The sequence below is a fragment of the Vollenhovia emeryi genome, unplaced genomic scaffold (assembly GCF_000949405.1).
Source record: "Vollenhovia emeryi isolate VEMERY1.0 unplaced genomic scaffold, V.emery_V1.0 DF939193.1, whole genome shotgun sequence".
Classification (NCBI taxonomy): Eukaryota; Metazoa; Arthropoda; class Insecta; order Hymenoptera; family Formicidae; genus Vollenhovia; species Vollenhovia emeryi.
The window spans coordinates 394555-408850 of NW_011967173.1; the positions used below are offsets into that span (position 1 = coordinate 394555).

Here is a 14296-nt window from a genome sequence, read left to right on the forward strand (position 1 = left end):
TCTCTCTCTCTCTCTCTCTCTCTCTCTCTCTCTCTTTCTTTCTTTCTCTTTCGACGTTTCCCTCGACGCGCGACGCGGACGGATCGGTTACGCGCGATCGAGGTACCGCGGTGTCGTAATTGAATAGGACAAGAGTAGAGCGAAATGCGTCAGAGACGACGACGACGACGACGACGACGACGACGACGCACGCGGCGTTTTAAGGCGGAGAACGCCGAGGTAAAGTCGGGCTCCAATCGTATCCGCGTGGAAAAGTCTAAATAAGTCTCGACTCCCGCTTCACGATCATCGGATTATTCATGCCCGGCCGTCGATATCCGCGGTTAATATTTATGTAAGGAGTCGCGCGTCGCGACGAGCGGTCGTTATTGACGATTTGAAATTCGATGTCGCGCCGAGAGAAGGTTCTGTATTCGAAATCACTTCCGGCGTGCGTCGGTACATTTTCACGCGGGGAAAACCGTGTGAAAGGCACCGAGACATTTATCTCTAATAATTATCTCTTAACAAATGATTAAGTGAGAGAGAGAGAGAGGGGGGGAGGCCTGCGACAAAATTGAACAGTGTAGGAGATATGTGACATTTCGATCGAAATGGAGTCGATGAATGTTCGCTGTGCAACGATGGATAGAATGGTTGCTACACTTTTTCCTTAATGAGTTTAGAAGCGTGCATTTAGATTCAGGGTTACATTCCACAACCTCCGAGGAATATTCTACTCGATGGCCATTCCAAAACCAATTTGAGCGTTTCCGATCTATTTCTCCAGTAAAATTTTCCACGGAGAAAATGTTTTGGAACGTAACTCTGAATCTAAATGCGCGTTCCTAAATTCCCTAATTAAAAGAAAAGGGTTGCAACCATTCTGTCTGTCACTGTGCACGGGTATGGCGCGTCTGTTTAAAAAACTTCGAGACTGACGGACTTGTAATTTCAAGACAGTTATCTTATGCTTTCAGGCTGTGTCTCGAATGACAGCGAAATACAGCGTTACGTTTAAAGTCTTGCGCCTAATCTACAATACAATGTGCTCTTTGAGAAGTTGTCTAGAAACAATCTGTAGCCAATAAATAAGTTTACAAATTTTGTGCAGGTTGAGAAATTGTACATTACACATTGTACAATTGTACATTATCGACAAATTTTTTAAGTGTCTTTTGATTTACTTATATAAGATAGAACGTTTCTAGACGCAAAGACCACGCTGTAGATCAGGCTTTAGGGTCTTGGCGGAATGGCTGGCTTGTAATTTTAAGACAATGTTTATAAAATATTCATCTACTACGAACCGTGCAATAAAATTGTTACTTTCGTATGCTTTTATATTCTTTGCAAACGTCGTCCTCGTATACACTTTTAAGACTTGAGGCGTAAGACATCTACGTCCGTTACCCAAGACTTAAAACGAAAAACATGTTAAAAGTGCGAGACGTAGAGCTAAGCGAAAACAATATCTAAAAGAACAAACGTAGGTTAATACGCGAAGGTAACAGTTTTATTACACGACCATAATATATAAATATTTTACAAATAACGTCTTGAAAATACGAGCTATTCTGCTTAAAGGGGCAAAGTGGCGGAAAACCTGAAAAATTCGTATCGCTTACAACAGTTTTCTATTTTTCTCAAGTATGTAGGTATATAATCTTGTCACGCGTATCCCCTTCGCTCTAAACGATTCGACTGCGAATAACTCGCGGCGCCGACCGCCGAAGTTTCTTAACGCACCCAAGGGGAATTAAAAAAAAATCGACCAAACTGGCCAAATTGATGTTTATTTTAATCACAACCCATACAGCACAGAAGTTTGCAGCAACATTGCTGTAACATTACTACATTGCATACTGCAGTGTAATGTTGAATAGATATTGCAGAGACATTATTTTACAATATTACTTAAGTACCCAACCGATCATCGAGGTTGAGCATCATTGAGTGTGGTTGAAACTTGAATGGGTGACCGTGATTTTACGGTTCCTCACACACTGCCGCGAAGATGTTAGGCACCTACGATCTTTTTAAAATCCGGAATTTGTTCATAATTTTTTTTCTTTATATATTAATATAAATATACACAAAGTATTATTGCATAAATTATACATACATTATATTTCTATGTTGCTGTAATATTACATTGTAATAATTTTGAAGGCGAACATTTTACCGTTGCTGCAAGATTGCAGCAGTGTCGTAGCAACATTTCCCAGCGTTTAGGCAATGTTTGCAATCGAGCCCAGCTACCACAGTGCTCACACGTATACATATATTTTATAACTCGACTCTGTCTTATTCGACGACGATGACTGACTTGGGTGCGTTACGGAACTTTTAACTATTTAACTGAATCCTTTTTACTTATTAACCTACATCGTTTATAACTGCGTTGTTGTTGTTAATTTGCAGTATCACTCGAAAGGAACCCAAAAGAATAGGGTCGAAACGTTGTGTGTAATAAACTAATTAAATAACTAGATAGTTGGGTTGACCATAAGTTTCCCGTCTCAATTTATAATATTTCTACAAGGTTACTGAAACATGGTCGGCGAAATATTACAATTGAATGTCCCTGAACCGTCTATGCAATATTACATTGGAATTTGCAATGTTGCAGTGTTTCTGAAATGTTTCTGAAATGCTGTACGAGTCGAGTCTTGGGTAACGGACAGTAGCTGTCCTATGTCTCAAGTCTTAAATGTGTATACGAGGACGACGTGTGCAAAGGATATGAGCGCATACGAAAGTAACAATTTCATTGTACAGTTCTTAGTAGATGAATATTAAAATCAACGTCGATTTTGCCAGTTTGGCCGATATTTTTTTTTTTAATTTCCCTTGGCCGATTACCACTGGCGACAAGAAGCTGCTGAAATTGTTTCTTAACGCAGTTACGCCCATTTCGGCAACCGCGACGCGCACAGCGTAGGAAATAGGAATGCCCTCTCGCCGGTTACGTCGAACCGATTGACGTCGAAGAGCAAACGGGGGAGAGAGAGCCGACGATCATCCCGCGGAAGCCGTACCGTGCCCGTTTTCGCGACCCTCTCGGCTCCCCTCGGCCCCGCTCCGAGAGGCGCGCGAGGAAGGCGTGAGAAAGCGCGACGCGCATTGTCAAGGGGGGGTACGCGGAGGGAGTCGATTTATCTCCGATCGCGAGAGACAACCGGGAGCGGAAAAACTCCCGTCGCTCTCGCGACGGGGCCTGGACCTGCCGTGGGTACGGATTCTCCGTTACGAGCGAAGTGACATAACGCGCCGCGACGCGTTTTCAGGCTGCTGGCGCGGAAATGGCATGCGAAAATAAGACGCACGTCGGGGGAATGCCAGCGCGTCGCTTACGCACGACGACGACGATGACGGTGATAACGGGTCTCCCGCAGTTTTGGAGGTTAGGTCGGTCGGGGCCTCCGGTCGGCCTGCGCGCGACAGATGTTTCCAGGGTCTCGGTTTCCCATTCCGCGATTGTATGGCATGCAACGCGTAGAATAGGAGCCATAGTGTAAGAGCCATTCAATCGGCAGGACGGAGCCTGGCACGGGGGAAAGTGCGGGCCGACAAAGTGCAGACACTGATAGACCGCTAGCCACACACAGACGTACGCCGGGGGGGGGGGGAGAGAAATAGAGAGGGAGAGAGAGAGAAGGACCGAAGGAGGGGGAGAGAGGGCGAGTGTATTTGCGGATGCGAGAGGAATAGTAACGGGGATAGGGAGAAAGGAGAAGAGACAGGTCGGTATCGATGCGCGGAGATACGAGCACGCGGTGTAATTCCACGTAATTCGTCGTGGAAGATACCCAATGATGAGCGAATTTTCGGCAAGAGAGAGAGAGAGGGGGGGGGGAGGGATGGCGAGATAGGTTGTTATCGCAAAGTTTCAAAGACCAGCGCTCGGCCGACGTCACTGAGGAAGATACCTGGGACGAGGAGGAGACTTTTAACTTGTTTACACTTCTCGTTATACGCGGCGACGACGTGGTGCGCGTGTATTTTTGCTCGTCGCGCCGCTGGTAGAGTCCACGTATATGGCCCGCTCGCTCCGTCGGCCGATAGCGTCGAACGTGCATACCGTGTATGTGCGACAGGCCAGGAACGGACGTTTACTCCGGTCCTCCTGTCACGTCGACGGGTGTCTGTCATTTTGCCGGAGCACGCTCCGAAAGAGAGAGAGAGAGAGAGAACGAACCGGGGGACGGAAAGAGGAGCGAGCGAACGAGCGTGGAAAATCGTCTGCCGACGGAGACGGACGGAGCCGTGAAAAATAAAGAAACTAATTGCGAGGAGCGAAACGGAGTAACGGCAGAGAAACTCACTCGGCACGCACACATATGCGCACGTACACGGACACACTCGCTTACCTCTCGCTTCTTGGCCAGTGTCTCTCTCTTCAGGGACGGGCCCGACGGTCACGTAGCCGCATGTTCCGCTTATCCGCAGGCTGTCTGTACCCCTGTCCGGTTTGTCGGCCTCCCGTCAGCGACACACAGCCATCTTGCGTAGCGGCTGGTCTGGCTCGTCGCGCGGACGCCTTCGGTGCGGTGGCCCCCGGCGAGAGCGACTGAGAGAGGAGCGACGGCGACGACGGCGACGACGATGACGAGCACGACGACGACGACGACGGCGGCGGCGCGTTGGGGTGGGGGGCAGGGGCCGCTGCTGCCGTCGGGCGGCTCGTCGCGAGCGGGCGAGCGAGCGAGAAACGACGACGACGACGACGTTGACGACGTTGACGACGACCGCGCCGCCAGTAGGACGGAGCGAGACGACGACGGCGACGAGGATGAGACGCGGCTCCGCCGAGCAAGTGCGTGTCGCACTAACACGCGCGCACACCACCACTGCCGCCGCCGCCGGGCCGGCGTGCACGCAACACGCCTCCTGCTCTCCTCTACCGCCCCGCGTCCGCTCGCCCGAGTACCATCGGAGCGCCTCCGCGCCGTCACCGCGCCACTACTGTCACTGTCACCGTTTACCACCACTGCTGTTGACGTCGCCGTCGCCGTCGCCGTCGTCGCCGTCGTCGCCGCCGCTGCCTCCTCCTCCTCCTCCGCCGCCGCCGCCGCCGCCGCCGCCGCCGCCGCTACCACGGGCTACTATCGCCGACGTGCACGGCACTGCGCCACCACCTTTACGGCCTCCGCCACTTTTCTGCACGTTCCATCCCGTACGTCACGTACATCGTTCCACGCAGCGAGCGATGTCGTCGTCCGTTGCGAGGCTGCTCCGCGTCGTCCTATTTCCGAGCGAGCTGTCCACGATCGAACCCCGAGCGCGACCCACGATCCCCGCGCGTCCCTACGTCAGCTCCGTTTCCGTCTCGCTTCCTTACGCTCGCACACACCGCATGCACACGCGCGCAACCTTTCTCATTCCCTCGCGCTTTCTCGTTCCTCTCGCTCCTTCTTCCGCTTGTTACTGGCAATATATCGTATCGCGACGCAGTCGCCGCTGCTTTCTATCCGTTGCAAACCGCGCTCCACCACGCACTACCGCGACCGCGATCAGCCTGGATCGAGTCAACTGCCGCGTGACGGGACGGGACGCGGTCGGCAGTTTCCGCCGCCGCGTACGAGCGCGCCGCAGGGGCGGAGCGGCCGCGGGCGCCCGCGGCGCCCCGCGGCCGCCGTCCTTCGAGGTTAGGAGACCGCTCGCGTTTCGCAACGCGACACCCGTCCGAGCCGTTCTATTTCGCGACGACTGGATTTCCTCGATTCGAAAGCCGCGTGGAAACGCGCGGCGACCTTACCTCGCGGTCGCGGATTTCTTTTTTTACTTCCCCCCGCTCTTCGCCGCGAGCCGATCCGCGACTGATGACTTCCGCCCGAAATCCGCATCGCGCGTAAACAACGTGTTTTACAACCGCGCCCGGGTATATGCCTCCGCGCGATAAACAACTCTTTCTACGGCCCGTTTGTTTGAACGCGTTTCCGCAGCTTATCGTCGAGCGAATCCGCGAAAGAAATTTTTCAGATGCTTCGTAGCGGAGTAATTGCGATTTATCCCAGCCCCGCGACACGCACGAGGATAATGAAGGAAAGAAATGGATTACGCCGCGTCCACGCACTATCTGCTATCGCTTCGCGTAATCCGCGTCTTATCTCTTATCGCCGCTCCTCGTTTTTGACACGTGGACACATTTTTCCATTTATATTTCCGTCGAACGACGCAGCAATTTCGCTTCGTCCTCGACGAAACGTGCGTAGATCCTCGCGAGATTGCGCGCGGAGATGCGATAAAAACCGAGATAGATTGAGGTACGGTTTCACCAACGTCGCTTAACTTTAAGCTTACACAGTTGGGAAATTTGTGTTTTCTTGTTAACAAAAATGCCGGTTAAAATTTTTTCGTTAAATGTCTGACACATTCATGTGTTAATTTAACATATTGCTCTCGTGTTAATTGACCACGAATGTAAAATTATTGAAATAACTTGAAAGGAAATGTTAAAACACAATGTGTACTTATTTTTTAATCTTGCACAATGCATATGTTCTATATTGTTAGTAACAAGTTTTACCTGTTAAAATTTACATTATAAAATGTTGATTTTATTCTATATTACATAAGTGAAAGTGATTTCGAACCGTCATTTGACTTATTATTATACATCTGTAAAATGTAAAAATTACAATATAAAGAATTTTAAAGAATTTAAGGCCAATATTTATGTAAAACTTACATTGTTTAAACTTCATTCTGTCATGAAAAATATGTTTATTTTACACAAAATTGATTTCAAATTATTTTGAGATTTGCATTTATTTTGTGTTAAAATATTAACAGAGCATCAGCGTGATCATTGAACATATCCATATTATGTTAAATTAACACAAAAATATGTGGACCGTTTGGGGCATGTGATATCTGTTAAATTTAACACAAATTTTTCAACTGTCTGGTTTAATTCGTTCTTTGTCTCCTTTCAACTGTTACTTTAGAAAGAGACAAACGCGACTTGAACTAAAATTAAAGTTAAGCGACGTTTGGTGAAACCGGGCCTTGGATACTTCGATTCTCGAAGCTCCAGAGCTTCGCGAGAGGGAAGCGTCGATTCGAAATTCACGCCGCTAAAAAACAAATTTTAACTCGGCGTTTTCACGGTTCGCTCATCGACGTTGTCGAGTTTTCGCAACGTTAGCTTCGACGTCGCTATATAGAGCACGAGCGTAACAGTTTCCACCGTCGGTGGTTTCCATTCTCCTTTCGCGCCGCACCGCGCCGCACCGCGCCGTGCCGCGCCGCGCCGCGCCGAGCTGATTCTCGTACGAAAAAGTACGAAAACAATAGGCCTTGCGGCGGGCCCTGCCTGGCGATTTATAATCGCGTTTGCGGGGCCGCGAAGCGAGGACGAGCGAAATTTCATGCGTCCTAAGCACTTTCGCGCGATTGCGTCAGGAGGGGGGGGGAGGGGAGGGGTTTAAATCGCGAGGCGATTTAAACAATATAAAACACGAGCGTGAGTGTCTCCTCGAGACACGGCCGCGAGTACGTTCGGCTAAATATAACGGACGCGCGGTTTTTATCCCCGCTCTAGCGACGTGATTTACAATACTGTGTATGATGACGTTAACTCCCTCGCGGTTCTTTCGCGAAAAACTTCTTTCTTGCCGCGCGACGCACGGTGCATTTAGAAACAGGCTTCGCGATTTGGCGTGTAATATTTAAACTGTGCAGGAGCAACCGAGCGACACGAGGTCGAAAAAATTCCATTCGCCTCGATATCCGTAAAAAGCAGGAAATCGAGACGCCGATAGATAAATGATACTGCACAGTTGAAAAACTTGTGGTTTCTTGTTAAGAAATGTGCCGGTTGAGGTTCTTGGATTAAGTGTTTAACACGTTCGTGTGGTAATTTAACGCATTGCTGTTGTGTCGAACTTACGTGTTAAATTATTAAAAACAACTGGAAAAGAGTGTAACAATAGCGCAATGTGCATCTATTTTTAACTTTACACAACAGACGTGTTCCGTATTATTAGTGACAGGATTTGTCTGTTGAAATTTCCAGGAAGAAATGTTGAGTTTATTCTATAGGAATAACTTTTTTCATTAATTTTATTATTGAAACTTGATTTTGCACAAAATTTACTTCAAATTACCCCGAGGTTTTACATTGATTTTGTATTCGCCTCACGCGTTGCTATCTGTACCTGTATGGTAATCCTAATACTTGTACCCTAATACTTTCGTGTATATCTCCCTTTTATATTTTTCTTTTTCCACTTTGGTTCGCTCAAAACCATCGTGGCCTTTTATTCTCGGTTGCCCCTCGTTTCCTTTTCTTTTCTCGTTCTGTCCTTCGGATTTTCCCCTATTATTCTCCTTCTCCTTTGTGCATTTCAATGTCAGTTTATCGAAAAACCCAGAGAAAAGTAATAAATTATACGAAAATATACGAATGTTTGCTACATATTTCTTTCTTTATGTACGTGAAAAACTAAATATTGGAATTTGTTTTTCACTTCCAACACAGTATTGTGTTATTATAGGCACGAACATTTTTTCCTTCTGAATTCTTAAACATAGGAAATATAAAGTCCCATATCTTTTTACAAGCAAGCACGGGACAGGGACATGAAATATGTTAATTGTTTTCACTCTCTTCTTCCGACAATTTTTTGCTCGGCAAATCCGAGTTTACCTAGGCGAATTGTAACGTATCCTGTGAACATTAAATAAAAAGTAGAAAAACCTAGCAAAGTTGTAAATCCCGTGCTTCGGTACTGAAATTAAGAAACTTGGCAAAGGAATTTGGAAAAAAATGGTTGAAAAAGAAGTGAGTGATCAGCTTGACGTCTAAGTGGCTTGGGTAAACGTATTCGGTTTATCCGAGTTTATTTTTTCGGCACTGGCGTAATTTCATCGCTGGCCTGCGTTTAACTCGCCGTGAGAAGTGACAATATAATAAGAATCGTATCTCAAATCGGCCTGCGCCCGCGTCGCGGAATATCTTCCCGTCTGCGAGCCAAGTGAAACCGGATCTTCGAGAGCATGCGGCGTGTCAGTGCCAATATAAAGACAGCCGGGGCGAAATACTTCTAATTCGGTGCACGCCGGAACCGAGCGTGAGTACGGGACTCTCTGACCCCGCCCGCGAATAATTTTAGATAATAAATTGCGAGCCATTTTTAACGATTCGCAATAATTCCATCTCGGTCACGACGACGATTTCTGCGATTTATTATCCAACGTTAAATAAACGAACGTGTGGAGAAACTGGCGAAGAAGCTAGTGATCGAATTTTGAGAAATTTTAGCAATTCTAATGTAATAATAACGAAAATGTTATTGTTAAATATATACATATAGTATATGATACAGGGTGGCCCCGAACGCTCCGGCCAGACTTTGAGATTTTATAGAAGATTTAATTCTGAACAAAAAGTTTCCTATAAACATAGGCCGTAAAGTACTTCCTTAAAAAGTTAGAGCACAAAAATGATTGTGAAAGAAATCACGGTTATTGTATACATTTTTACAAGTATAAAAAAAGATGCGTTTTATTGTACAAGAATTACATAGCTGTCGACCTTTTGGGAAAGATTAATTACATTTTTCTCCCATATATATACCTATACAATACCTAACCGTGATTTCTTTGTGCTTTAACTTTTATATATATATATGGAAGAAAAATGTAATTAATCTTTAAACTTTTTTAACTAATCAATCTTTAAACCCTTTTCCTTTAAATTCACCCTTCCTGAAATATGTAAAAATCCAAGGAGTTTTTTTACGGGTCCCAAAAGGTCGACAGCTAGGTAAACATTGGCAAAGCTCCGGTTGCCATTATCATATACCATTCAACTTCTTTTAGGTAGTTTTTCTTTCATCTTCGAGGGATCTATTATATTATGGAAAAGGTATACGATTTCACAGGGGTTCGAAATTCTCATCTAAGATCTTACTTTTCGAGGTTTGTCGACACGTGCGACACAGAAAACTCTCACGTGCGAAGGAAATTACATTTCGGATCCTATTGGCATCGATCAATGTGTTTAATCGCGCTGCGAGATATCGCTATCTCACGCGTCTGTATTTTATCGCCGTAAGATTCTGTCGCGCAAGAAGCAAGTCGATATGTTTACAAAAGCGATACATTTCACTGTTTCAGACGCACGTTAGGACGCGCGAACATTTTCACTTGCGAAGTCGAGTTATCAATGTCAAGAGACACCGACCGCATGAGATATTAGTTGTGTGCATTTCTTTTAACTAAAAAAAAATATTAATTTGGACCTTCGACATTATAATAAATATAAATACACAGTAGGACAGTGAAATTGTACACACAGAAAAATATATACTACCTGCAAGTAAAGATTATTTGTTCCAAGTATTTGAGAAGTTTATATATCCGCAAATCTATCATAATGTCGTCGCAAGTGTTATATGTATTTCCTCAAAACATATTCTGGTTCTTAGTAAGTCTAGTATTTCAAACAAGAATACATAGAATTATTTGAAGCAAAACAATTTTGTTTCTTCTGATTTTATTAAAAGAAGCATACGGAATTCTTCAATAAGTTTTATAATTTTCTTCAAAGAAGAATAAATTCTTTCTTTGAGTATAAGATGGCAAGCTTTTCTAAGACTAGTAACAAGTGTATCTTAAAACTATTATTAAGAAAATATTCTTTGTTAAAGCAAACTATTACTTAAACGGAATAAAATAAACCGAGTAATTACTTTTCTTGACTGTACAATATTTTTCTGTGTGTAACGCGATTGTTATTGCGAAATATGAGATATAAAATCAAATGTACACACAGAAAAATATTATTGTACAGTCAAGAAAAGTAATTACTCAGTTTATTTTATTCCGTTTAAGTAATAAATTTGCTCCAACAAAGAATATTTTCTTAATAATAGTTTTAAGATATACTTGTTACTAGTCTTAGAGAAGCTTGCCATCTTATACTTAAAGAAAGAATTTATTCTTCTTTGAAGAAAATTAGAAAACTTATGGAAGAATTCCGTATGCTTCTTTTAATAAAGTCAGAAGAAACAAAATTGTTTTGCTTCAAATAATTCTATGTATTCTTGTTTCAAGTACTTATAGACTTAATTACTAAGAACCAGAATATGTTTTGAGTAAATATAACACTTGCGACGACATTATGATAGATTTGCGGATATATAAACTTATCAAATACTTGGAACAATTAATATTTACTTGCAGGTAGTATATATTTTTCTGTGTGTATCAATGAAGAAGAGACAGTGTCTCGCGCCAAGCGTATGCAAGGCCAATCTAGATTAATTTTTTTTCAATTTGATAAAGACTTCGGATATTGATCTCTTACACATAAATTTCTTTCTCCAAACATCCAAAGTTTTATCGCAATCGAAATCATGGTTATATTTAATTCTGGAAGAATATAATAATAATATTTATTTTCTTTAGCTTATACATAGCCGAGAAGTGGACTTGCTTTACAATTTCTCTTAGCCCATCCATTCATCCACCCTTTACGTCCGTCATACTATGCTCTTTCCTTCTATTATTCTTTCTCTCTCCCTCCCTCCCTCACCTGCCTCTCTTAGCCTACTGATTTCGTCCATCCACTTCTCTATTAGAGAAGAATATAATATATACAATATATAATATATTGTAGATAATGTATAATTAATAACAGTATGTATAATATTAGTGTATGTATGTAATATGTAAAATAAAAAATTGGTCAATAATGCGGAATCTTTTGAGGGAGAGGCACTTGGCAAATTTTTAGAGAAGAATATAATGTATACAATATATAATATATTGTAGATAATGTATAATTAATAACAGTATGTATAATATTATTGTATGTATGTAATATGTAAAATAAAAAATTGGTCAATAATGCGGAATCTTTTGAGGGAGAGGCACTTGTTGGCAAATTTACTGATGGTATGAGCCATCGTTTTTATACGGTAATGGATTGCAGGTAAGGCATTGGTGATTCCTAGTACTATTCACATTGTTTAAGGCTGGTATTACATATACATTTGTCGTACGACAAATATAATAGTACCCTTAGTTGTTTTAATAAGTAATTAACACTGGAGTTTAACCCTTAAACTACACACATTCAAATTGAGACATACACTACACACTGGGGTCAATCTGACCCCACTAATTTAAACAATTACTGCAATGATACTATTAATTTTTTGATGTTGTAAAAAATTAGACATGTTATATGAACATTAACAAGTAGGATAAACTTGGTCCGAGCCATAAATAATGATTGCAATAATTTAAAAAAATTAAAATGTAGAAAGAAGCTCAAAAAGTGCCGTTTTTTACTTAAAATTCAACAACTTTTTCATTTTTTAATATTTTAACCTAAAAATTTAACTGGATACTCTTGAAACAATGTTCTTTAAGATAAAAATAATTGCAATAGTGCACATTCCAAAAAAGGTATTTACTTTGACAACCGAAGGTGTAATATTTCGGAAAAGTTGAAGGCACATTTTCATTTTTTTAAATTATTGCAATCATTATTTATGGCTAGGAAAACCAAGTTTATCCTACTTGTTAACGTTAATATGACATGTCTAATTTTTTACAACATCAAAAAATTAATAGTATTATTGCAGCAATTGTTTAAACTAGTGGGGTCAGATTGACCCCAGTGTGTAGCGTATGTCTCAAATAGATAGTCTTTTGCGTGTAAAATGTTTTTTTTACAAAATATATGATAAATAAAGGTTGAATACATTATTTCAATACAGCATCTGGCGTAGGCTCCGAGTTCGCAAATTATACGCCATCTAAAATTTATTATAATTATTATAATTTATGTTATAACTAATAAAAAAAAATCACACGGTATATAAATTAATACCTACATTTTTCTAGTTGAAATGCAGTAAAATTGAACAAAAAAAATTATAAAAAAATTCCTCCCAATATTCGTATACTACACATGGGGTCAGATTGACCCCAGCGTCTCGAAACGTCTACTTCGAACGGCTGTCACTAGTCAACTAGCACCTTGGGACCCACAACTAGTGTGTAGTCTTAAAAAGGAAGACTTCAACTACCAACAGATGACGCTATAAGTTCCAACTTCACATTTTATATAGCAGATATTTTAACGCAAACTTTTGTTGGGGTCAATTTCACCCCAGGTGTAGTTTAAGGGTTAATTAACATGACTTTTTCGCTACGAGCAACTGACGATTCCGAATTCAAGTCAGATCTTCGCTCTAGGCGATCATTAAAATCATCATATTTAAATAACATGCCATGATATGATATCTTTATTTGTCAGTGAATCATCTTAAAGAAGATACTCTGGCTGAAGTAAATTTTTCACGATAAATTTAAAAATAAAAATCATTTAGACACAACCTGTCTAGGCTCTTATATTCTTTATTACTTCGTATTCGTGATTTTACGTCAGAGCCTTATGAATTTTATTCGTCTTAAAGAAGTTCCGAGAACGTTGATAATCTAAAAAAAAAAAATTGTAATAGTAGTTGCAGTACGTAAAAGTAACGCCGGGATGAGGAAAACCGGCGTACATAATACAATCGAAGTCGCGCGATTTTGCTCGTAAACCCGACGGATCCTCAGCTCGGCGTGAAACGGCATTTATTCGGAGGAGACGAGAATCGCTATCTCTCGCGCGATGCTCGACGCGGATAATCGAAGCGACTTGTTTTCGACAATATTCTCAGCGGGAAATCTACAAATCGTCGATGTACGAAAAACACGGTCGACCCGGTCCTCCTCTCCTTCACGGTTTCTACTTTCCTATCCCACTCCTTTCCTTCCTCTCGGTCCTCGTCCCATATGCTTCTCATCTCCTTTCTCTTACCTTCTCTCTTTCTCTCCCTCCCTCCTCCGTGCCATCTTTCCCTTTCTCATAATGCGAAACGAGTTTCCAGCGATTCAATGCCTTGGTCTCGCAAATGTGAAAGTACATTACTGCGGGCTCTGAAAGTTGTTTTGCTCGAAGGTTTACTTCTCGAATGGCCCTGGACCACTCGCTGAGAAAAGAGCTTCGCAAAAGAGTACAGCGCACTTTGAAAAATCACGAGAAGATAAGAATTAGAATGAATGAAGGGAGAAACATTTTTCACATTCAAACACTCAAACAAGTCACGGTTTTCAACTGCACGGCGGCGGCGTCGGTAGGATGAAAGAATCAATAAAGAAATCGATGCCGAGGGAAAAAGAAAGTATCCCATACAGCACGCGTGTCTAGAAGGCATCTTTAAAGCATCTTTAAGACATTTTTAAGTCGTCTTTTAGGTATACACATCTAAACGACGACTTAAAAATGTCTTAAAGATGCCTTTTA

General features: G+C 42.5%; 1 protein-coding gene across 4 annotated transcripts in view; it reads right to left on the reverse strand.

Annotated features, from left to right (window-relative positions):
* Positions 1-4610, reverse strand: part of LOC105562178 (homeodomain-interacting protein kinase 2) — a 52382-nt gene extending 47772 nt beyond the window's left edge. For 2 of the 4 annotated variants that reach the window (XM_012012801.1, XM_012012800.1), the window contains exon 1: positions 4353-4610. The gene's annotated coding sequence lies outside the window, so the exon portion shown is untranslated. The remainder of the gene's footprint in view (positions 1-4352) is intronic. The other 2 variants (XM_012012798.1, XM_012012802.1) reach the window with 1 other exon arrangement.
* Positions 4611-14296: the final 9686 nt, after the last annotated feature.